Genomic DNA, 26,162 nt, shown 5'->3' on the forward strand with positions numbered 1-26,162 from the left:
TTCTCCCTTCCCGGGCATTTGCTAGTGTGGTGTTAGTTAGGGTTGGAGAGTTCAGAGAGCTGACCTTAAAGACATGGGTGACAGCCAAACCGTAGGTTGAGTTCTGAGCAGACAAACACAGCCGTCCAGAAAAAATTGAGCATTCAGGTTTACTCACACTGCTATAAAGATACTACCTGAGCCTGGGTAATTTATAAACAAGAGGTTTAATTGACTTACAGGTCCACGTGGCTGCGGAGGCCTCAGGAAACTTACAATCATTGCGGAGGTGAAAGGGAAGCTGGCACCTTCCTCACAAGGTGGCAGGAGAGAAAGAAATGGCGGGGAAGTGCCACATGACAGCCATCAGCTCTTAGAAGAACTCACGCACGATCCTGAGAACAGCCTGGGAGAAACCAATCCCACGATCCAATCATCTCCCACCAGGTCCCTCCCTGGACACATGGGGATTACAATTCAAGATGAGATCTGGGTGGAGACATGGAGCCAAAGCATATCACCAACATGGCAGCCAGATTCTGAGAGCACAGAGCTTTCTCAGCTGGGTCTCGAAGCGTGTGCAGCTTTCTCCCTGAATGAAACATCTGCAGTTTGTAAGTGGCTCAGGCCTGGAAAACAAGAGACCATGGAGAGCTGTGGTTGAGGTCACCAAACAGCCCCTTGGCTGGGGCTAGCCCATTTGCCTGCCCCTAGGCTGGGGACCATGAGCAGGAGTTCAGCTCTACTTCAGACCAGCAGAAACGAGAGCAGATCTGTGGGACCTGCCTCCTCCCCGACTGCCGCCAGGACACGGAAATGAATGCTTAGCCCAGGCAGTCAGCGTGCTCCAGCTTGGATTTTCTGCAGCCTCACACATCATATCCAGCCTAAGCCAGAAAGTGCATGCTTAGCCAAGGGGGTCAGCGTGCTCCGGCCTGGACTCTCTGCAGCATCACACACTGTAACTGGCTGCATTTGTTTGCTAGGGTTGCTGCATAACAAAATATCACACACTGGGTGCCTTAAGCAGCGGAACTGTGTTCTTAGTGATTTGGGAGGACAGATGTTCGAGATGAAGGTGGGGGCAGAGTTGCGTTCTCCTGCGGCCTCTTCCATTTGGGGGTGGATAGCAGCCTTCCTGCTGTGTCCTCACGTGGTCACCCTCTGTGTGGGGCTCTGTGTCCTCCTTTCCCCTGGACATAAGAAGTCACAAGACCCCCATCATCCTGGATCAGCCCACCTGAATGACCTCATTTTCACTTGATTATGTTTTCAAAGGCCCCATCTTCAAATAAGGTCACATTCTCAATTACTGAGGGTCAGGTGTTATGAATTGGTGGTCACCATTCAATTCATAGCACAGCATTCAGTTAAAGATTACCAAGCAAACCAGTGAGAGGACAAAGCAAACTAAAAATCAAAGGAGAGTAGAGAGAGAAGTAATGGCAGGGGAGGCTCATCCACAGCAGCCAGAAGCGGCTGCAGAGGGGAGGCACGGCAGAGGCTGCACATGGAGCCAGTGGGAGCTGGGGACAGGTGGGATCCCCACCCCTTCCGAGTTGATGGGGTGGGAGCAGGCAGGACACCCATGTCATGGCTGCAGATCCAGGCCTCCTGCTCCACAGAGCAGGCAGGATCGCCACCCCCATGTGTGCAGCTGCAGCCACCCAAACCACGGCTGTGGACCCAGGCATCTCTGCCCTCACAGGCTCAGAAGTTCCTGCTTCTGCTGCCTGGCTTCTCACTGCTGTTGGCACCAACTCCAATCTTGGAGAAAAGTTAGGGCCGAGCCCAGACACTTTCTCAGCCTGGCTGGGTGTGTACATGCTCCAGGCAGTGCTGACACACCAGCCCCCTGCTGCCTCAGCCCACCTCCAGACTTTGGGCACCAAGGAGCTTAGGAGGGAAACTGAGGGGAAGCTGAGGGCAGCTCAGGGCTGGCCTGCATGCATCCTTGGCACCTACAGTCTGGGTGCCATGAAGCATGGCAGGAGGCAGACAGGTTCCTGGGCAGAGGGGACAGGTCCCTGGTGAGGCCTCACCTTCAAACCAGGGAGGCCCTGAAGGTTGGGGTCTTGCAAACCAAAGTGAAAACTTGTGGTGTCTTTTTTAGGCCTGCCCATGGCTGCCCATGGATCATTTGGCATTCACTTCCTCCCCTCTGAGGCCCATAAAAGCTCTGGGCTCAACCAGAGCTGAGCAGACATCCGGATGACCAGCTGGAGAGAGGAACTACCCACTCCAGGGCCTCCTCTCTGCTAGGAGCTGGGGAGATGGTGGGATGACCGCTGCAGAGAGGAGCTACCCACTCCAGGGGGCCTGCTCTGTGCCAAGAGCTGCAGACAATGGGATGACCAGCTGCAGAGAGGAGCTACCATCTGCTAGGAGCTGGACACTCATCGGGGCACCCTGGCTGTGGAAAGAAGCTGTCCCCTTCTCTGAGCTGTTCTATCACTCAATAAAGCTCCCCTTCGTCCTGCTCACCCTCCACTTGCCTGCATACTTCATTCTTCCTGGTCACAGGAAAAGAACTTGGGACCTACTGAGTGGCATGGCTAAAAAAGCTGTAATACAAAAGGGGCTGAAATACACCCCTTGCTCACCACATTGCAGGCAAAGAGAAGGAGAGAAGAGCTGCGGCCCTATGGGGAGCCCAGACCTTGGAGCTCCCCAAGCCAAGGCTGTAACTCCCTCTTTGAAGCCCTGCGGTTCTTGGTGTCTTCAGGCCTCCAGGTGCCACTGCATTCCCCAGTGCCAGCCATGGAAGCTGCTTGTGGTGTGCCTAGTCAAGCCACAACCTTGCAGAGAGTTGGCACCCATGCTGGCACCTGGAGCTACCTGCCCGGCTGCAGTAACTGGCATGTCGACTGCACACTGGCTGGACCTCACACTTGCTCATGCACCCCTTGCTGCTCCATGCCTAACTTGCCCTTAGCAGGCATGGGACCCAGGCTAGTTGTGTGAGTGGAACACAGCCTGCTAGGCCAAGTGGGGAGAACCAGCCCAGTGGGCTTGAGCACAGCTCAGGCAAACGTACCACCAGCCACAGAGATTTCTGGACCAAAAATGCCACACAAAAGACCCTGTAAGAAAAGGACAAGAGAAGCTGATCAGGGAGCACCAGTCTCTGTGGTGAAGAGATGCAGATTACAATGAAGGTGTCCTCCAAGAAGACCAGCCATGAGGTGGAGAAGCCAATCAGACATAAACTATATTTTCCAAACAATGCAACAAATGGAAGTTGTATAACTGGAAAATAAAATAATTGCAGCTAAGCACTAAATACGTGGGTATTAGAAGTGATTGAAATAGTCAACTGGAAGGCACACACAGCAGAAAATACTAGGTTGGTGCAAAAGTAATTGTGGTTTTGGCCTGTGAATTTTAAATCATTATAACAGGTTCAAATACATCCTCATGAATCAAAATAGGAACCATTACAGTCAGCACAATTTTTGCCAATGAGAAATAAGTTTGTTTATTCCCACAGCATAAAAATCCATGCTTCGGGATTTGACAGACTCTCAGAAAGCATTTCCTGCATCCTGTTGGGTGTGGAAGTGTTTTCCCTGCAAGACGTTGTCAAGATGCTTGAAGTGGTAGTCGGCTGGCAAGGGGTCAGGTGAATATGGCGGATGAGGCAAAATTTGTAGTCGAATTCATTTAACTTTTGAAGTGCTGGTTGTGAGACGTGTGGTCAGGCATTGTGGTGGAGAAGAACTGGACCCTTTTTATTGACCAATGCCAGCTGCAGGCATTGCAGTTTCTGGTGCCTCTCACTGATTTTCTGAGCACGTCTCAGGTATAATGGTTCCACTCGGACTCAGAACCGTGGTGGATCAGACCAGCAGTAGACCACCAGACAGTGACCAGGACCTTTTGTTGGTGCAAGTTTGGCTTTGGAAAGTGCTTTGGAGCTTCTTCTCAGTCCAGCCACTGAGCTGGTCATCACGGGTTGTCACATAAAATCCACTTTTCATCGCACGTCACAGTCTGATTGAGAAACGGTTCGTTGTTGTGCAGAATGAGAAGACACTTCAAAATGACAATTTTTAAAAAAATTTTCACTCAGCTCGTGAGGCACCCACTTATCAAGCTTTTCACCTTTACGATTTGCTTCAAATGGCGAACGACCATAGAACGGCCAACGTTGAGTTCTTCGGCAGCTTCTCGTGTCGTTGTAAGGGGATCAGTTGCTCTCAATTGGTCATTGTCAAGTTCCGATGGCCGGCCACTATGCTCCTCATCTTCAAGGCTCTTATCTTTTTTGCAAAACTTCTTTTTGCACTGTAGGTTCATTGGCAGCTCCGGGGCCAAATGCATCGTTGATGTTGCGAGTTGTCTCAGCTGCTTTATGATCCATTTTAAATAAGAAAATTACTTGAATTTGCTTTTTTCCTAACATCATTTCCATAGTCTAAAATAAACATAAAATAAACAGCAAGTAATGTCATTAACAAAAAAACATAAAGTGAGAAATGCTCATTAAAATGATGTATAGCATAACCACATGTATTTTTAAATGTTTTCCAATGTCAAATGGCAAATTCCAACAACGCAAACGGTGCAATTACTTTTGCACTCACAGGCTGAACACACAAGAAAAGAGGATGGAAAACATTTTAGGAAATAAAAATAACGGCAGGAAAGAGGATACCAGCACAGAGGTGAAACCAGGCACTACTCCAAGAAGACACAGTGTCGAGAGACCATTCATCCCCGAAAACAGGTTTGAACTTTCTTCTGAGTTCTTTGTAATTTGACTTTTATTATTGCCAACCTAAATAAGAGACAGAAAGAGAGAGAAAGACCCTCTAAAGAAAAAATATTTGTTTGGGAATTGTGCATTGCAATGGGAGTCAGTGAGTACATTCAGGGAGGTCAAGGAAGACAAGAGTTTTTGAAGAAAACATAAGTTGTTTGGAGACAATTATCCTTGGCTACAAGGGCCAATAGCAAGTGTGGCACTGGTGTGAGGTTGGACAGGCAGGTGCTGAGCAGACGTCCTCCCAGAGGTGCTTTCTGACTGAGGCCGCTGGGGCTTTCGTGCATGGATGTCATGTCTGCAGAGTCTTTAGGTCTTGTTGTCGAGGCATTCGTGCAGCAGAGCTCTTGCGAGGTCCTTGGGGCTTTGGTGCATGGATGTGGTGTTTGCAGAGTCTTTGGTGATAGTTCTTGTTGTCAGGCGTTCGTGCAGCAGAGCCCTCCCTCCAAGGCCTTCCCCAGCTCAGCTCATCCAGGTTTTAACACAAGCGACTCCACTTTCATTCTGACAACTTTCACCATATTTGAAAAAAAAAGTGTAGAAAATAGGTAACATTTGTCGGGCTATTTCACTGCTAGTCAAGACTTCTGGTTTAAGCCCTGACCCCGTCCGTCCGCACGTTGGAGAAGCTGTAGAAATGGCGCTCGCCTGGGAGTCACAGGGAGGAGCCCAGCTGTGGTTGTCTTTCACTGATTGCTTAATTTCTGTTATTTTTAATTTTTTGTCCCATGAATGGAAGGGCTGGACAATCTTACAGCTTTTAAATTCTTTGACATTACAAAGTGTTGTGAATCGATTACAGCACACGTTGTATATTTTATCCTCTCTGACCTGAAAGTACAAAAGAGTATGCTTATTTGCGTAATGTATATGTTTAAATTAACAGATGTTTCCATTATATACATTATTTTTTTCTAAATCGGTATTTTTCCATCTTAGTAGCAACCTTTTAACTCCAGTAACAAAAGTTTAAGTTTTGAGAACTTGATACAAGAGAAAAGATGCAGGCTATTAAATTTATAATTCATCACATACATTGTCAAATTTAAAAGTGAGCAACTGGTATTTTTTCAATTTAGTGTAATTCAATATAGGATAATTACAAAATTTGTTATTTTATAGCTAAATAGTAGAAGAGTGAATGTTCTCCATTTATATATGGAAATGTTAGCATGATTTATGTATTTCTAATTATCTAATGATAAATCTTTAGTGTATGCTGCATCTCCAGAGAAATTCATTTTTATCTACTCTCCTATTACAAACACCTTGAAAAAGGCCACTTAACACATTTCAAGAAACACAAATATATTTTTAATGGAAATAACCCTCTTTGTGACCTTCTTTTCAGAAGAGTCTACTTTTGAGAATAATTACTTACCAGTGAGAGGATTTAAACTTTAAAAGCGGAAACACTCGAAGATTTAGCATTTGCAAAGCCCGTAAGAGAATGCAGACATTCTGGTGAATCAAATCTTTGGCTGATCACACACGTGGAGCTTCTAGTTGCAAATGAGCAAGTGAGTAAGTGTAAGGGGGGTGTGCGGCCCTCCAGATTAGTGAAAAAGACGCTGTCTCAAGGGAAGAGACAGTGGAGAGGCTCGGTGCTCCAGGCAGGCCCGGCGACTTGGAAGCTGAGTGGGGCTGGGCTCTGAGGCGTGTGACAGACGCTGAGGCCAGGCCTTTGGCACGTACTGAACCTAGTGAGGTCTGCGGCCGGAAAGGCAGGAAAGAAGCCACAGGGAAGGAAAGGCCTGGCCACCTGTTCCTGTCCCAGGGCCCACGTGTGGAGCTGTCAAATGAGGCCCCATCGATTATTTTGCCTTTGTGGGAGGGGAACCATCTGGAAAACCTTGTTTTCGGCTTATTGCTTAAAAAAGTTGGTGCTTTAGACAAAATGGATCAGCTGCCAGTGGGAACCGGCTGTCTCGTAGAATTCAGACAGCTTTGCTATCCTGGAGACTGGAAATCTGAAGTGGGCGTTCTATGATTTTTCACAGCAGGAGGCATTTTATTTGGGTCGATTCCATGTTGTTCAAGAACATCCTGTGCTCTGGTTTTCGCAGCTAGAAGAAAAGGAAACACAGCGAGCAAACAGCTCTTTTCCTCGGCTGCTGAAGAGGAATAGACCCGACAGTCAGACGTGGGCTTCTCCCCGGAAGCCCCTGGATGGTCTGCGGTGCTGATGGCCACATGCTGTTAAACAAAATGTACTTTACTTTGCTCAAGTGTCTGATTCACAGCTCCGCAGCTCCTACGACAAATTGCAGTGAGGCTCTGAATGTGTGGAGATACTCACAGCAGGAGGAAGAAGGGTGTGGAAAAAACACACCTGACGCTTGCCACCGCCTGGCCTGGAGAACGCGGGACCGGGCACCAGGTCACCCGGCACACGCAGGCTCCACACACAAGGGACACACTCGGTGTAGACCGGGGAGGCGGAGGGGCAGGGGGCTCACCAACTGTCACTAAAGGCACCCATAGGGGCACCAGGACCTCCATGGCCCAGACATGTGGAGTCAGGAGCTGCAGCGGGTGGACCCGGAACCTGATTTTACAAGGAATGACCCACAGAGCCTGTCCTGGGGGCCCTGGGAGGAGCTGGCACGGGCAGGAATGATGGGCCAGGGTCACCAGCTCGTTCTTAATCCCGAACAGCCTGTCCCGCCGGGCCCCAGGGCTCTGTCTGGAGGAGTGTGACCAAACAGTGAAAGCCCTTGATGAAAGAAAAACTTCAGGCAAATGACGTTGGACGGAGTTTAACTGAGCAATGATCGGGCAGCCTTCCCAGCTGGAGGAGGCTTAGAGACTCCTGCGCAGCCGCGTGTGGGGGGAAGATTCATGCACAGGGAAAGGAAAGTCACAGAAACGGATGTGAGGGACAGAGACGGCTGGATGGGTTACAGCCTGCATTTGCCTTATTTTAACAGGTTCAAACAGCTGGCTCTGTCTGAGGGGCCAAATCTCCGTGATTGACGCAAGTGCAGGCTACAGTCTGTGTACAATTCCACTTAGGTTATAGCTCACGCCGAACTTAAAATATGTAAAGAGGCAGCTTTAGGGCACACTTGATTTGACACCCAGGAGAAGGGGCCCCCTGCACCCCCAAGCCCTTGGGGACAGGCCTCGGGCGCCCTCCCTGCTCCCTCACTGGGCAGAGGGGCCTCCACTCCCCTAAGCCTTTAGGGACAGGCCTTGGGCACCCTCCCTGCTGCCTCACTGGGCCTGACTCCGAGGCAGTCCTGGCGGCTGCATCCTGCACTGTGCTGCTGGCTCCTGGCCGCTCTCTTCCCGCCTGGATGACTTTGAAAAGCCACGCATCCCTACCTCTACCCAGGCACCCCAGGAAGCGAGCAGCCCAGCAGCTGTGGGAAACACCAGCCCCAGCAACAGCTATGGGAAACACCAGCCCCAGCAACCTTCCTTGAAAGCTCTGCAGGGGCCGGCTGCTGTAGCGGGCACTTCAGTCTGGTAAATCAATACTACGTTGCGTGAACGTGGGCATGGATGCCACTCTGTCCAGGATTGAGTGCAGCGGCACTCGCTCTTCTCCATTGTTAGGAAAGAGGTGTCTGGAATAAGAAAAACCATTCCTTTTTATTTTTAAAGGAACCAAGGGTCATGGGCTCCCCTTGGAAGCAGCTTGAGGCTCTACACAGCTGACAGTGGCAGCTGCACCCCCAGGAAGCTGTGCTCACCTGTGAGTTGAGTGGGGCGCATCTAGAATGGGGCTCTGGAAACTGGCTGCCGAGGTGACAGCCCCACACAGCCCCTGAGGTTGTGAACCTGGGTGAGTGAGGCAGGCCCCCTGCAGCTGCCTGCACCCATCTAGCTGTTTCTGGCTCCTTCTCACCTGATGAGTTGGTATTAAATCCAGACCAGTTATGACCTGGAGGGAGGGGGAGGCCTTGACTGTTCCTACAGCCCAGCTATGAAGTAATTCTCAAAATCCAACTATTTTAATGTTTGAGTGTATTTGAATGTGTTTAATTGGTTCAAAATTTAAAATAAAAAATAAATAAGTAAAATCCCACTTGTCCACTTGTTCACCCAGCAACAGAACTCCCTGTCTGAAGTTAATTGCTTCTTCTGTGTCTTCTAGATGATCCCAGAAACAGTCTGGCCATATGCAACAAATAACAGCAAATAGCCTCCATGTATATATATACGTGTGCCTCTGCACACACACAGTGCACAGGGCATGCTACGTGTGTGTGTGTGTATATATATATATTCCCCTGTTTATAGAGAGGAAGGTGCCCCTGCACACACACAGTGCACAGGGCATGCTACGTGTGTGTGTGTGTATATATATATATATTTCCCTGTTTATAGACAGGAAGGTGCCCCTACACACACACAGTGCACAGTGCCTGCTACATGTATATATGTGTGTGTGTGTGTATATATTCCCCTGTTTATAGACAGGAAGGTGCCCCTGCACACACACAGTGCACAGTGCATGCTACATGTTCCTCATTACACCTGTGCTTTGTTACACACTGTATGCTACACACTATGTGATACAGCGTATTGTTGAAACTGGAGAATTTCCTGAATTCCCCTTGAAAGATGTACAACAGGAGTGTGGCTCACCTGTTTGGCCGCCCTGCAGCTCAAACCCCTAGCAGGAGCATGCAGAGGGGCAGGAGCAGAAGCTGGGGCAAGGACTTTGGGCTCTTGGCCCTACAGTAGTGTCTAGAGGTGCGTGCGTGCAACCCCCGTGTCACAGAGCTCTCTCAGTTTGGCTGCCTGCAGATGGCTTCAGTGTTAACCAGCTCAACGAACCTTCTGCCTTATCACAAGGGCAGAGAGCCAATGTGACAGCCTTTTGTATCCCAAGCTCTTGTCCAGCGTCCTGGAAGAATCGAATCACAAGCGGACTCCAAGGATAAGTGTGGGGTTCTATTGAGTGGTGAAGGTGGATCTCAGCAGATGGATGGGGAGCTGGAAGGTGGAGGGGGCGGGGAGATCCTTTTCCCCTGGGGTCTGGCTGTTGTCAGCGAACTCCTCTTGGTGTTCAGGCCCCTCTTCCCTCCTTCTTTGCCGGGCCACAGTGTTGCTCTCTGCTGCTCTCCACCACTCTCTGCCACTCTCCGCCGCTCTTCACCGCTCTCTGCCCCTCTCCACTCCTCTCGACATTCAGCAGTTTGTGTGTTTGCCCGCTAAGGTCTCGGGTTTATATGGGCACAGGATGGGGGTGTGGCAGGCCAGAGTGGTCTTGGAAATGCAACATTCAGGTGGGAAAACAGGAGTGCCTGCTCTCACTTCAGCCTGTGGGCAGAGGCCCGAGGGTGGAGCCCTCACAGTAAGCCTGCTCTTCTCTACCTGCCCTTTCCTGCCCCTCCTGTGCCATCATGACCTACGTGGTGCACTGTCTACGTTATGTTGCTTATAACATTATTTATATCCCGTGAATGTTTTCCAACTTTAATCCTTATATACACAAAAACATATGATGCACACAATCTAAAATCAGGTGGTCCTTCAACCATTATCTTGAAGATTATGCCTTACTAGTTTAGAGTTTATCATTCTTTTGAAAAGAAATGTTATTTTCCATTGAGTAGCTATGGCCTTGTTTATTTAAGCAACGCCTTATTGAATTACTCATAAGGTATTTCAGTATTTTATTTTTTAATACATCAATGGAGATACTTTATACATATGTGATAACATATATCTAATAAAATTTAAGACATTAAATTATCAGGTCAAAAGAGTATGAGTGTTTTATCTTTTGTGTCTAATTTTCAATTGCTTTTTATAAATGTGAAGCTGGTTTGCAATGCTGCCAGCAGTGTGGAAGACAGCACATGTCTTTCCACATTCTTAGCGATCCAATTATTCCTAATCCTAGAGGCAGAAATCAAAAGTCATCATTCATGATTTCAATTGTTTTCTTATTCTTAATTAAATTAAGCACCCTTTAGCGCATCTGTACTCTGTTTATTGTCTCATCTTTTGGCCATTTTTTCAGTTGGATTATTGGTATTTTTATTACAGAACTGTAGAATCCATTTAACCATTTAAAATATGTGCTTTATGATAGCAACGAATTTCATGATTTGTCCATTTCCTTGGAACCATGTCACTTTTAAAATATTAATCCAATTATAAATTGTTCTACTTATATTAATACTTGGAAACATTTCTCATGCTGAAACCGTAAGAAAACATCTTCATGTTTTTTTGGTGCTTATATACTTTTCAATTTTACATTTAAATATTTGATTCAAAAATAGTTTATTATGGTATAAACTGTGAGAAAATGATTTAACTACCCTTTTGTTAAAACCACAACCATATTCTTTGCTGCAGATTACAGGGTTCGTTAATACCATGCTTTTTCTTTAAGTTCGAAATTCCTACTCTGAAGTATTCAGGGCCAGGGTTTTTTTCTTGTCCCCACAATGCAAACATTTGTGTTATTCAACTCCATAAAGCACTGATAATTAAAGAGAAACCTTTTGAAACCTAAAGGAATTTATTTTGCTATTTACTAATTTTTATAAATTATTTAGTTGGATAGGATTGTTTCTAAGTTTTAGGTAAAAATTTTAAAAATAAAATAAAACACAGTTAAAATGCTTTGGTCCCTAACCCTCATTTTCCATGGAAAGGATCATTGCTCTTTGGAAAAACTGGCTGATTCTATTTCTGGTGAAGACAGGCACAAAGTGAGCCATGGCATCATGTTATGCCAGGAAAAAGCAAAACAACAAAACAACACGACACAAAACAAGAAAAACCTCAAAGACAACTCTTCTTCAAAGCCATGGGATGTGTCTAAGAATAGTCACAGCAGCAGAAGAGGAAACTAGCAAGTCCCACAAAGAGTAAAATGAACAACGGTGTTATCCATACTCACAATGGATGATGGAGCAGCAGGGATGACACGTGAGATACTGCACACATCAGTGCAGGTTAATTTCACACGCATGAGTTGAGCAGGGAAGCCAGACTTAAGACTGAACACTGTATGGTCCCATTTGCATAAACAACAAAACAGGCAGAACTAACCTGTGTCGTTCCACGGCCGGGTAGTGGCTGTGCTGCCAGATGGACGGCAGGAGCGGCAGGAAGGATATTCTCGCTGTGGGCTCCACTCTTGGCCCACAAATGTGCTCGGTTTGCAAAAATCCATGGAGCTGGAAACTTGTGACGAGTGCACCTTTCTGTGTGATGTTTTCTCTCATCAAAACTTTCTCGAGAACACGCAGGATAGAACCTGAACAGCTTCCCCTGGAAAAGAATGGGACTGTTTTAACATCAAGAATGAAGATAACCTTGAGGGACTCTAAACACATCTGTAGTTTAAATCCCATGAATTATTAATAATTCTCAACAACACCTAAAATCAAAGGAATCCGTGATCACTTTTGGGAGATAACAGAGGAAAAAACCTCATAATTTTGAAAATGGAAAGAAGGCAAATGCATTGATCCTGCCTTTCGTATAAAAACTGTACCTCAGGGCGAGGAAGGAGTCAACAAGGGGAAGTTTCTCTTCATGGAAATATTTCAGCTAATAAATAAGAAAAGCATGGTAACATTAAAATACTACAAATATGCTACCCACATGCATTAATGTACCTATGTGGTGATTATCAAGGCTGTTTACATTAAAGCATGAGACACACTGGATACTCCATTGTTCCACAGTGGGGAGGTCCCAGCACAACTGCCCTCAAAGTCCAAGGAAGCTGAGAGGCCAGAGAAAGAGGCCAGTAAACCTGGTTTCTCAGAAAGAAACATTTAGTAGGAACTTAGGGACAGAAGCCGTGTCTGCAGCCAGACAAGATGGTGGATCCCTGCCCATAAACCCCAGGCCCAGGGCCTATGAGCCAGGGCAAAGGGCTGGTTCAGAAAGCATGGGTGGGACAACTGAAGTGCAACAACATCAAGTTGTCTGGACCCAAAGGCACGATTTACAGTAGATACTTACTCACACGCAAGGAACAAGATTGTTACCAGCCATGGGTTCCTATGCTCCCATGCAACAGAGGGGTCACGAGGCCATGCGCATTCCCCAGAGGAGGCTTTGTCAGGAGTCTGTGCTTAAATACGAGGCGGCAGCACTGGAGAGAGAGGTCTCGGGCTGGCTTCCTGAGGGCAGGTCTTTTTGGTGTGTTAGGAAGGATGTCAAGGATAAGCATGAGGCATGCGAACATCATTACATGTGTGGGACGGAGCTGGGGGTGCATGGGCACAGTGAAAAATCAGTCTGATACATACATTGTTCATGATAAATAACACCTAAGCCCCTCCTGGGTGGGGATTTTAACCTTTTAATGAGGCAAGAGGTAAAGCTCAGCCATTCTTCTGGTCTCGTGCACACGGCAGTGACAGAGGTGGGCTCCCTTGAGTGAAGTTTCCAGCAGAACCCTGGGTAGCCTGGTTTCTCCAGGGTCTGTGGAGCCAGTGGGGGTGGTGAGGTAAGGTCAGGTGCTTAGCTGATGTGCACGGAAAGACGCATCAGTGGGAATGAGCCACGTTCCTATGGGGGCCAAGTCTTGCCTTTACTCTGTCTCAAGATAAACTGTAAATCTTAGAGGACTTCCTGGAATTGGAGTTAATCAAAAGTCAACACGGTGGGTGTCATCCAAGGTGGAGCTGCTTCAGCCTCCACATCTGCCCTTCTTGACAGTTGCACACAAGATCACAATAAATACTCTTGCCAAAAACATCAGCCATGAATTCAGTTAAGCATCTTGATCTACCCATTTACTGGAAGTATGGAGAACAGAAAAAGAATAAAAAAACTTAGAAAAAAACAACATGAGAACTGTATCCCTAAAGTAGCTAATAGGACGTCTACACAACAAAAAATCTAGTTTTTTCAACAACAGTAAAAAAATTGTAAAAAATAAAAATTGAAAAAAAAAAAAGAAATGAAGGAGGAATACCTAGAGCAGTAGAGTCTTCAGGGGTATTTTAATTAATAATAATTTATGTAATGTGTTTGAATTGTTTCAACTGCACAAACTATTTCATTTTTTTTTTTTTTTTTTTGAGACAGAGTCTCACTCTGTCACCCAGACTGGAATGCAGTCGCGTGATCTCAGCTCACTGCAACCTCCACCTCCCAGGTGCAAGTGATTTTCCTGCCTCAGCCTCCCGAGTAGCTGGGACTACAGGCGCCTGCCATCACGCCCGGCTAATTTTTGTATTTTTAGTAGAGACAGGGTTTCGCCACGTTGGCCAGGATGGTCTCGATCTCTTGACCTTGTGATCCGCCCACATCGGCCTCCCAAAGTGCTGGGATTACAGGCGTGAGCCACCATACCTGGCCTTAAAATGTATTTTAAATTCATTAGAATGATTATAGAAATGTGAGGAGTGGTTGAATATTTGATGATATTAAGAGAATACTTAATTGTGGATTAATTTCAAGTTTGATAATAAATTGTCACTATGTTTAAAGGTGTTGGTGTGTCTTTTAAAGATACACATAGAAATATTTAGAAATAAGTGCAGAAATATACGTTGGAATTACTAGCACAATGGAATAAGGAAACACACAAGGATATTCACTGGCACATAATTTGATCAGGTGAAAAGGTGGAAAAAATATAAGTATCCAGATAGTACAAAATGGACAAAAGAATTGGTGCAGTGATAGAAAGAAGGCTAGACCTAGCCCAAGGCATCAGATGAGGTCATCTTGGGGAAGGGGAGAGAGTGAGAAATAGAGGAAATGAGACGGGCTCTGAGCTGATCAACGCTCAAGACAGGTCATGGGTAAATTAGAGTTAATTATGCTATAATCTCCCGTAGGTATGTATTTGAAATTTTCCATAACAAGGAGTGATATAAAAGTATTAAGAATAAAATAATTTTATTCAAATAAGGATTAGGAGCTCCAATCTCTCATCTGAAACAATTGAAAAAATCTAAAAGACCATTTCAACTGGAAGAGAATTTGACCCCAGGAAAAGGGTCAGTGTCTACAAGCAATGTGAGGAAAAGTCAGCAACAAAACAAGACGTTGCTGAACTGAAGTATTTTTTTTTATAAAAAAGTGTGAAAAATTTGTTTTTTTAAAGGCAAAACAGTAATCATAGTTCAACATTATTTATGAACATAGACACAAAAAGTTTAGATAAAATAAGTCATGTAGCTGTGTATAAAGAAACATAAATCCATCTTGAGTAACTAACACTTATCTCAGGAATACAAAGATTATTCAAGAGCTAAACAACCTATCACTTACCTTCTTCATTACCTTAACAAATTGAAAGGGTGAAAAATAAAAACCATTTCAACAGAGAAAAAAACTGATGCAATTCAACCAATCAATTACAATACAAATATTTACAAAACAATAGAAGAGATTTCTCAAATTTGATTTTCTTTAAAAAGTATCTACCACAACCTTATATCAGTCCTTTAAAAGTGAAAAATTACCTGCATTTCCACTTAAGGCAAAATTTAAAATGTCTTTTTTATAAATTTTCATAAATTTCACACTTTTACTGCTGGTGTTAGAGAGTGAAATGAAGCAAGTCAACAGGAATATGGGGGAAATATTCATTATTTGTGAACACAGTGGTTCTCTACATAGAAAATACAAGCTAAAAATACACTATAGAAATTGCATATCTAGCTAGATTTTAGTTTGGGAAGTTATTTGCAATGTGTAATACAGCATTAGTATAAGGATTACATAAAGGTCATCTACTTATCAAATACATGGAGACAAATGAGAACAAAAGGAAACAGACTAAGAATGGGTAATTCACCCAGGAGAAAATAACCAAACAGCTAATGAGTTTATGAAAAAAAATCAGCATCACTGTTAATTAAGAATACAGACATCAAAGATATAATTTCTTAGTTATTTGCTTTAAAAAAATAACAGATATGAACAAGTTATCATGGATGTAGAGAAAAGGAAACTCTTATAAACAAGGTGTTGGAGTAGATATTTATACAACCAGGTTGAAGAGCCATTTTACAGTGTCCATTAAAATGTCAGTGTGCACCTGCTATAACATAGCAATTCCAGCTTTGAGAATATATCTTAGAGTATCACTAATGTATTTATATAAGGAAATATATTCAGAATGTTCACTGCAGCATTATTTGTCAGGGTGGAAAAGTAGAAGAAATCTATATATCCAAATAGTAAGAAATGGACAGACTGTTTTCTGAGAAGCTTGATGAGCCATTGGGGCAGATCTGACCATTATGTGCAAAAATTTGTGTTTCAAAATGATTAGAAAATTGATAAGCCCTTAGGCAAATCGATTAACAAATCCAAATTTCCAAAAATAAGTCATTATGTAAAAGGAGACACCAGTAGAGATCCTAGAGATATTAAAATTATATGGAATGTGATAAATAGCAATGTAGATGAAATCATCAAATTCATTGAAAATATAATTAACAAAGGTGATGAACAAAAGATATAAAATCAGTATAGCCTGAAATATGAATTTGTTAATTAAAACCTTCCTACAAAGAAAACTCCATCCAGATGGCTGTGAGTTCTGATTTCTAGACCCCTTCAGTACATAGAGTGGAAAAGCCTGCTGCAGGTTGTTTATCTGAGGACAGGGATCCACGCCCCTGTGGGGTGCACCTGTGCCTAGTGACAAAACTGTCACACGATGAGGACCTGTGGCCCTGGGCAGCGTGGGTCTTGTTAGACACAAGCTCATGATGACAGGACATGTGGGAAGATATTTGACAGTCAGTAAAACTCTGCAAATCCTGTGTTGAGATGTTCAGGGAACAGTCTATAGTCTATGACTGGAAAGATAAGAGAAAGAACATTGAAGGGGAACCGCCACTCCCGCACCTCCATACCAACTTACTGTGTTCTTCCTGCATGTTTCATGTGCGGTTAGTGAAGCCTTTTTTTTTTTTTTTTTTTTTTTTTTATGGAGGGAGGTGGGACTGAGTCTTGCCTCTGTTGCCCAGGCTGGCTCACCGAGCCATCTCGCTCTCTCTGCAACCTCCTCCTGGGTTCAAGCAATTCTCCTGCATCAGCCTCCCAAGTATATGGGACTACAGCCATGTGCCACCACGCCCAGCTAATTTTTTTGTGTGTTTTTAGTAGAGACACGTTTTACCATGTTAGCTAGGCTGGTCTCAAACTCCTGACCTTAGGCAATCCGTCCGCCTCAGCCTCCCAAAGTGCTGGGATTACAGGCATGAGCCACCATACCCGGCCAAGCCTCATTTGTTTTTAATGGACATACTAGCTTTTATTGCTGCATGATACATGAGCAAAAGCTTAAAAGCTCAACACTCTTTTATCATCTCACAGTTTTTGTAGGTGAAAAATCAGGGTTCAGCTTAGCTGTGTCATCTGCTCGGGGTCTCAAAAGGCTACAACCCAGGTTGGCCTGCTGCCGCGGGTTCATCAGAGGTTGCACTTGGGAAGGGAGTCTGTCTCAAGTCTCTTCGTGTTGTTGGCTGAATCTGACCCCTTGTGCTGGAGTGACGGGTGCCTTGCTCTGTTGTGGATGGCAGCTGGGGGCTCCTCTCAGCTGGCAGACAGGGGTCCCCCGCAGTTCCCCTCAGACACGGGTCCCCGGTAGCGCCCCTCAAGAGACAGGTCCCCGCAGCGCCCCTCAAGAGACAGGTCCCCGGGCAGCCCTCACAGACACGGGTCCTGCAGCTCCCTCAGGACACGGGTCCCCCGCAGCCCCCTCAAGAGACAGGTCCCCGGCAGCCCCCCTCAGACGCGGGTCCCCCACAGCCCCTCAGACGCGCTGGTCCCCACAGCCCCTCAGACACGTATCAAGGCCAGACGCTGGTCCCCCACAGCCCTCAGACACGGGCTTTCTCCGGCGGCCCCAGACATCGGTCCCCACAGCCCCTCAGACGCCAACCCCCGCGCCTCGACGTGGCCCCCGGCGGCCCTCAGACGCTGGTCCCCACAGCCCCTCGTGACATCGGTCCCCTTCAGACATCGGTCCCCGCCGCCCCTCAGACACGGTCCCCCACAGCCCCTCGTGACATCGGTCCCCGGGCGTTCCCCTTGAGATCGGTCCCCGCCGCCCTCAGACGGGTCCCCGCGTCTCTCAGACACGGTCCCCCGCGAGCCCCTCAGAGACGGTCCCCCGCACCTCAGACGGTCCCCGCTGCCCCTCACGGGTCTCGGTGCTCTTTGTCTCTAGAGGCCTCTCATGATGCAGCACCTCACTTCTTCCAGGCAGAAGTGGAAAGAGTCTTTCCGGTGAAAGCGAGCGAGACAGAGCTCTGTGTGATACGGTAACGTAACGAAGAGAGCGACTCCCACTGCTGCCATTTCACGTTGGTTAGACACCAGTGACTGGTCTCACCCACTCAGAGGAAGGGATTATACAGTCATGAACATGGGACCCTGCCAGGGTCTGGTCTGTCCACCACATAAACCTCATTTTGAAGAATTTCAAGAGTCCCAAGGGTCACCGACAGCCTCACCGACGCTCTGCTGTGAATCGAGGCTCCACCTAAACATTCCTTTTCAGTGTGTCCTCTTTTCTCGTCCTTTTATTTTCCTGTTTTATTTCGGCATAAATTAGTAAAATTTTATTATGCATTTTGTCCTTTTATTGACTTTTTGACTGCATTTTTTTTTCAGTGTTTTCTCTTGAAGTTATTATATCCATTTCTATTTGTGTGGTCTACTCTGAGGTAATATTGTGTGACTTCATCTACAGTAAAACAACCTCATGCTGCTATAAATCCACTTGTCTTCCCTGCCATCTGCAAGTGATGCCCCACATTTAAATTTGATGTTATAAAACTCACTATCTTTTCTATTTTTGTTTGAAATAACCAATTAATTTTGAAGAATTTAAGCAAAGAAGGAAAATAATTGTTTTTATTTATTTTCATATTTATTATCTCTAGTATTCTTCATTACTTTATGACACCATTTTTCATCTGGTATAATTTCTCTTCAGCCTAAAGAATTTTCTTTAGCGTTTTTTTAAGTATGGATCTGCTGGCAACACACTCATCCAGCTTCAATTAATCTTAAAATGTTTTCATTTACCCTTCATCTTTGAAAGATAGTTTTCCTAGATATGTTTGTCAGTTGAAAGTCTTTTTATTTTTGGTGACATTTTCTTCTGGATTCCATTATTTTTGCGACAAAGCATCATTATTCAGCTGTATCACTGTTCCCCAGTGGGTAACAAATCTCTCTTATCAGGCGGCTCCTGAGAGTCCAGCTTATCTTCAGCTTTCAGCCTCTGGCCTCTGACAGCTTGCTGTGCTTCCTGGACCTGAGAATCACTGTTTCTGATCAAGTCATTTTCTACAAATGCTTCATCCATTTCAATGTGTTTTTATTTTCTTCTGGGGCTCACACGGCCCACGAGTTCCAGCTTTTGATTCTGTCCCTGGCACAGTTGACATGCTGTTGCTCTTTTTTTATTTTATTTTTTTCCTCTGTGCTATGCTTGAATTAGAATGATGTTTACTGACATCCTTTGGTTTTTATCAATCCAATTGCATGCATGTTAGACATTTCATCATGTCCAGTATGCCTTTCATATGATGACTGCAGTTTTTGGCTCTCTGTTCTTCAGCTTCAATATTTTCTAACGATGTCACTTCTAGGGCATTGATTCTCCTTTGCTCTGCCCACTCTGGCATTTGCATCTAGTGAGCTCTTCATTACAGCGATTGTCTCCTCGATTCTGGAGTTTCTATTTGCTTCTTTTATACAGAGTCCATCGTTGTGGTAAAACTATCCATGGTGTTATCTATTTCATGTATAAAGCTGCCATTTAAATGGCCAATGTTAATGCCAATATCTGGGCTGTGTGTTACACATAAAGTGGAGATTTCAGTTACCAGGAGGCTGGTGTGTGGCTTGCAGGAGGCTCTGATTATCCCGCTCCCCGCTCAGGGCAGGGGTATCCAGGGTACCCTGAAGGAGCCTAGGAGATGCCTGGGGCCCCTCACTCTTCAGAAATCCTGGTCTCAGCTTCCACCTCCAGCACCACCCAGAATCCAGTCTGATTTGCAGCTTTGTTCTCTTTGGTTTCTTAGCTTCTTGATTCACGGAGGTTCCACATTTTTTAAATGCCTCAATAGAAAGACAACACTGATATGACCATCACTTTTCTGAGTCTTTTTTTCTGAAGATCTGAAACCACGAGACCTGCCGAACTTGCCTACGCATGGATGTTCCCCCCAATTTTGTCCAAATGTTTTAGTTGTCTTGGCAAAGTATTGGTGTTCCTCCAGACATTCCACAGTAACTGGAAATGAGAACTTCCTGGTCGCACACTGAGAAAGGAGGACTTGGACAAAGGGAATCTGAGCCCAGAGGCAGGAGGTGATTATGAGTTCGGCTTTGACACTCTCTGTGGCATCCCAGTGGATATGTCATTCAAAGAGTCACACATGGGACCCAAACTCTCTGATGAGGACCCAGTGGGACACACATTTTTAGGAATTAGTAGCATTTGGGAAGGGGGTCATCAAAATAACGCAAAGCACTAAGATCACTGGGCTAGAACTCCTGGGGAGAGGGGAGGATGCAGCGTCACCCCCGTTCTGGGCAGGTGGACCAGGAGCGGGCAAAGCAAACTGAACACACAGACACCAAAGAGCAAGGAAACCAGGAATGCCAGTAGCTCCAACGCCCAGAGACGGACGTGGATTAGCAGATCAAATATGGCCGTTTGCAGGGAATGTTTACATCAAGCGCTTACACATCACAGGCAGCAAGGGCATGAGTGAGTCTTACGCTTAGGCCAGAGGCCTGTTCCTGCTCTGAAAATTCCAGGGTGACACAGGAGTGGGGGATCGGAGAGAAAAGTCGGTCTGGAGCAGGGAGACTGGGCTTCCCCTCCCTGAGGGTCCACTGAGATCACTAAACGGGAGTGGCCAACTGAGCGGGTTGATTTTCCCCATAGTGTTTTAGGGATGTTACAGGGCCCTCCCTTAGACTGTGGCCAGACAAATGAATTTTCCTATCTCAGTCTCCACAAAGGAGAGAGGCCAAGTCCTGGTGATTCTCTAAACTGCTGTCCCATGTGGTCTGGGACCTGGGGAACGAGGGGGCACTGCAGAGGGTGTCTGGTCCATCACTCCTGAGCACGTGGGCCTGGCTCACAAATGCCACCCATGGAATGAATACCAGAGGGAGCTGTGCTTTGAACTGAGATCATTTGCGGTGGTTACTTATTACTTTGTCCCAAAATTTGCTCTGAAACTAACATCTACGAGATGCACTCTAAAATAGTTGTGTGGTTTTTCTTTGTAATTAAAAATCAAAACCAAAAGCTGTCCAACGGCTAAAATCACGGGCGTTCCCTCCAAGTAGAAAGTGGGTATCCGACGGCCAGGAACACTCAAACTGCGATGACAAAAATGTTGTTTTCATTCCGTCATGGGCATCAGCGGCGAATCGGATGCTGTGGTGTGGATGGTAGAGCGGATTCTTATAAGATCACCCCGGATGGTCCGGTCCTCAGGACACGCAGGTCCTCAGGCCCTGAATCAAAAGCATCCACAGTCTCCGACGATCCTGAAGACACCGTCTTTACTCTAACAATCTTGAGGGTTTTTTCTCTTCTCATTTGAATTTATTTTATTTTCTTTATTATGTAAGACGATCTAGGTTTTTGTTCAAAGTGTGTGACCATTTATAGGTTCCCATTACTATTTCTAATTAAAAGAATATTTTAGCCTATAATGTGAACGATATTGATGAGTAAATTCTCAAACACTAAATGCGATGAGATTAAATATTAAAAATTTATGCACATGGTTTCTTCAAATAAATAATGCACATATTTGGCTTTTTATGTTTAAAGATTGTTCATTTCTAATGTGGATTTCCAAGCTTTTGCTTATTGTATATTATTAAGAGTAAATTATTATAACTAGATGCATCCTGTCATTCATTCTGACCCTCTTTGAAGCACATCATGGCTCACTAGTGCCTCTGGCAAAGAGTTGACTGGAGGAAAGAAGAAATACCAATTTTCTATATCAAGTATTGACTTCAAGGCTAAATCACTCATTCAACCCATGCAGGTGGTGTTTAGATCTGGAACAAAAGGGATTCTTCATGCCCAAAGCTGGGACTGTCTTTATCGGCCTGCTCTTAATTTCCACATGGCAATATGGTCCAAAACTTGGACTTCAAACTCTAACGCATACGTTAATTTTCCTGTTCTAATTAGAACATAACCTTTAGTTATATGAGTCAAGGTCTCATTTTTGTCTATTGTTTTAATTCTTTGGTTGAAGACAATTACTGGGATCTGTCCTTGAATTAGTGGGTATCATAGATTGTAAGAGCCAAGAGGAAACTAAAGAGTGATTGGCTGCCTCCTCCTCAGGCGGGAAAGCTGAACTTTAGAGAAGAGTGTGACCTCCCTGTGGCCAAGACAGATCAGAAACCCGGCCTCTGGGTCAGGGCCCGGCAGTCCCCCCTTGAGCCTGCATGGTGAGGAGGGGGGTGCGTCAGCCGCGGATGTGGCCCAGGTGCATGGGGTGCGCCCCGTCTGCCTGTCCATGTCACTCTGGGTCTGCCCTCAAGTGGGTGGGCACCAAGGAAGGGAGCGGCGTGCCCAGCCTGGTGCTCGCAGGGAGCGGGGCCGGCCAGGACAGCTGCTCCGGGGTGGTTGGATGGAGAACTGGACTCCGATGTCCACACACGTAATTGAGAGAACCCTTAAGGTACAGTTAGGAGAGTGGGGAGCAAAGAAGAGAAGGACGAGGCCGTGAAGCCAGTCCGGAGCCTCCGGTAGCCAGAAGACAAAATTACAACAAGTTTAGATAAAGATCTTGATTGGTATTGAGAGTGCGCGTCCCAGTGAGCCAAGCAGAGGTGGCTGTGATTTTATAGACAGAAGAGGAAGCAAGCGGGAAACAACGCGAGGGAGTTGTCTCGTTTACAAGAGTAGAGCAGTGGAAAAGAGTAGAGCCGTGGGACTGACGACTGAGCCGTGGGACAGACGACTGAGCCGTGGGACTGACGACCGTCTCTTGTAAAAGACCCTGGGCGAGGGGAGGGGGTCTGGTTACTTTTCTTGTAAAGGCTGAAGCAGAGGAACCTCCTTACCATGCCGGCTAGGACCGGCCTGTTTGGAGATCTGGCTTCTGTGTGCTTTCTCCTGATGTCTCCAGAGGTCAGATAAAGATCTCGCTCCTCCTTGGTGGTGTGGGACCTGCAGCTCACTCCAGTCTGGGCCCTGCACAACAGCTTGTTCCAAACTGCTGCCTTCCACAGAATTCACTTAGCTCCATATCACAGGGCAGAGATGCCAGGGGCCTGGGGATTCTGCACCAAGGTTGACCTTCCCAGCATAAGGAACGGATAGTGGGCAAGGCAGAGGATTATTTGACAGATTGTTAGCGCAGACGAGGACTTTCACAGAGGCAAACATATGGCATCCAACCTGTGTCTGTGCTTGCTCCTGTCCCAGATACAAATGCAGCCAGAACTCCGCCCAGATAGTCCCACACCTGGAATTAGTCAGACCCTGTGCTGCTCCATCTTGAAACACTGTTACCCAAATTGCAATGTGGCTTTTCTTGTTACTGTAATATTAGCAGGAGGATGAAACCCTACCGTGGAAGCAGCCCAGGGAAGGGCCTGTGCACTGTGTACCCTCTGCCACCAGAGGAAATGTCTGCTGGGTGGGCTGCAGACTTCTGAGGGATGATACAAGTTTTGTGGGGACTGAAGCCTCATCTTTCATGATAACAGACTCACACGATGCACATTCAAGCATACATACATGCAGGACACACATGTGCACACACTTTCATGACACACATCCACTCCAGATGCTCATTCATGCATACACACACCGCAAGACACAAACACACACCTGTGCACACACATAAATAACACACACCCAAAAATGCACATTCATGTATACGCACATGCAGGACACACACATGCACACGTGATGCACATTCATGCACACAGACAGGATACACGTGTACACACATACATGACACACATAAGATGAAATTCATGCCTGGACACACACTAACGCATGCATGGACACACATACGCATAGGTGTACAACTCCCTTTTGTTTCTCACCATTAAAAATAATCCCATAATGTTTTAACTGATTAAAATCCATTCAAAGGACTGTCAGTGGAAGACGTCTGATAGCCCCGGTTCAGAGGCCTCCAGGGATTCCGGAGAGCAGAGACCTGGGTGCCTCTCTCCTGCCCACACGAGACGGAGACGCCAGAGCGGGCCAGGGGACCAAGAGGCCACGTGCTCAGAAGAGTCTGAAAGTCCGACGTGTGATCTCTCTCCATCTGCACCTCTCGACCCACCCAGGCCACATCCGGCTGGGCTGCAGCGATTCCCCTCGGGCATCACCCCTTGTGGTCCCGTCTCCACAGAGCAGCCAGATGATCTTTCTACAAGACCTAAATCAGATGTCATGTCTTAATTAAAACCTTTTTTTTTTTTTTTTGGAGACGGAGTCTCGCTCTGTCACCCAGGCTGGAGTGCAGTGGCGTGATCTTGGCTCACTGCGAGCTCTGCCTCCCGGGTTCACGTCATTCTCCTGCCTCAGCCTCCCGAGTAGCTGGGACTACAGGCGCCTGCCACCACGCCTAGCTAATTTTTTGTATTTTTTAGTAGAGACAGGGTTTCACCGTGTTAGCCAGGATGGTCTCGATCTCCTGACCTCGTGATCCACCTGCCTCAGCCTCCCAAAGTGCTGGGATTACAGGCGTGAGCCACCGTGCCCGGCCCAATTAAAACCTTTAATGGCTTTCCACTGGACTCCGGATTCTTCTCCCTGATTTATAAAGCTCCGTGATCTGGCCCTGTCTGCATCCCAGCCTCGCCCAGGTCCACCTCCCTGGTTTCATATCATGATCCCCTTTCTTGTCTTTTTCTTTTTGGTGCTAAAACAAAAACAAATACACCACTAATGTGAACAGTTGGCTGACTTTTTGAGAAGATAAACAGTCAACAAAACTTTACCCGAACTAAGAAAGATTCAAATAAATAAAATCAGAAATGAAGGAGGAGACCTCACAGCCACCACCACAGAAATACGAAGGGTCAGATGGCCGGTGTGAACAATTATGCCACAACAAACCAGATGGCCCACGGAAATATGAAGGGCCACACAACCAGTGTAAGCAATTAAACAGCAACAAACCGATGGCCCCGAAGAAATGGACAGATCCATAGACACGAACTACCTGGCAAGACTGAATTATGAGGAAAAGAACATCTGAAGAGACCTAAATAGTACAAAGATTGGATTCGTTAAAAAAAAAAAAAAAAACTTTCCATCAAAGAAAAGCCAAGGAAGGGCCTAATGGCTTTACTGATAAATCCTACAGACAGTTAAGGAAGTAACACCCATCCTCCTCAAATGCTTTCAAAAAACTGAAGGAGAGAGGATACTTCCTAATTCATTTAGTGAGGCCAGAATTATGCTGATCCCAAAGCCAGACGAGGACACTGTGAGAAAAGATGCTCTGCCCGAGATTTCTGAATCAACTGCTCCATCCCCCAGGAAGGTCTTCACAGGCAGCCCCGAGATGGTCACTCATGTGGTGCCAGCTCTCCATCCATATCCACCTGCAGGCTCAGAGGAGCCCCACACCCTAACCCACAGTGGCCGCCAATCGCCCCTCATGCATCTCTGCCGTAACGTCTGCTTCAGGCTTGCCGGGTCCTTATGTTTCTGTTGTTGGTGGCCTTGTCCTCACCGGGCATCCCCTTCATCTACACAGAAGCCCCTGAGATGAGGGGCACAGCCAGGGATCTCACTGCTGCAGGCCCTGCACTCAGGAGGATACTGGGCATACAGTAGGTGCTCAATTAATGCTGAATGAATAAAGCGCATGGTGCACAGTGAACCCTCAGATATGGGAAGGACAGAACAGGCCGTTCTGATGCTCATTCCAGGCCCTGCTGTGGGGTATCTTGTGTGTCACGGAGGAGCTTATCTGAGGGCCGTGGAGATGCTCCGTGCGCCATTCTCTGATGTTTGGGTTCTGTGGATGAGGAGATCAGGCTCACGGAGGGGAAGCTGAGTCCGGCTGGTAGGCTGGAGTGGGTACTTCGTGGCCCTGTTGCTGTCAGAGTTCCTGCCTTTCCCTCCATTCATAGCCGCCTCCTTTATAAAAGTCTCATTAATTTCAAACTCTTTGAAACTGCTGCCTCCAGGCACCTTGCTTCTTACAGTGGAATCATCCTTTGAATGTGACTATCATTACAAAAAGCAAAACTCCAGTGGCTTTCCAAGCTCGTGTTAGAAACTCTCCTTTGCAGAAAACAGACCTCGAGATGGAGGAGTCCGAGGCTCTTGTGGCTGCTGTTTGACCCTCACTGGGGAAGGGGAGCTGTAAAATTGTCACAGGCCCACGGAGGCCTTCCCCGCTCCATTGCCCTGGAATATGACAGAGGCCACATAAGCAAGTCCACAGGCACCACCCCGCTGAGTAGGTAGGGAAGG

At 46.3% G+C, this 26,162-nt stretch overlaps 1 long non-coding RNA gene across 1 annotated transcript in view; it reads right to left on the bottom strand.

Moving 5' to 3' along the window:
• Window positions 1–4,709: 4,709 nt before the first annotated feature.
• LOC103876665 overlaps window positions 4,710–26,162 on the bottom strand; it is a 110,590-nt gene continuing 89,137 nt past the window's right edge. Inside the window, exons 5-6 of the long non-coding RNA XR_002516474.2 lie at window positions 11,768–11,989; window positions 4,710–5,575 (exon numbers count right to left, since the gene is read on the bottom strand). This is a non-coding gene — a long non-coding RNA (uncharacterized LOC103876665). The remainder of the gene's footprint in view (window positions 5,576–11,767; window positions 11,990–26,162) is intronic.

This window comes from Papio anubis, chromosome 14, assembly GCF_008728515.1.
Source record: "Papio anubis isolate 15944 chromosome 14, Panubis1.0, whole genome shotgun sequence".
Lineage (NCBI taxonomy): Eukaryota > Metazoa > Chordata > Mammalia > Primates > Cercopithecidae > Papio > Papio anubis.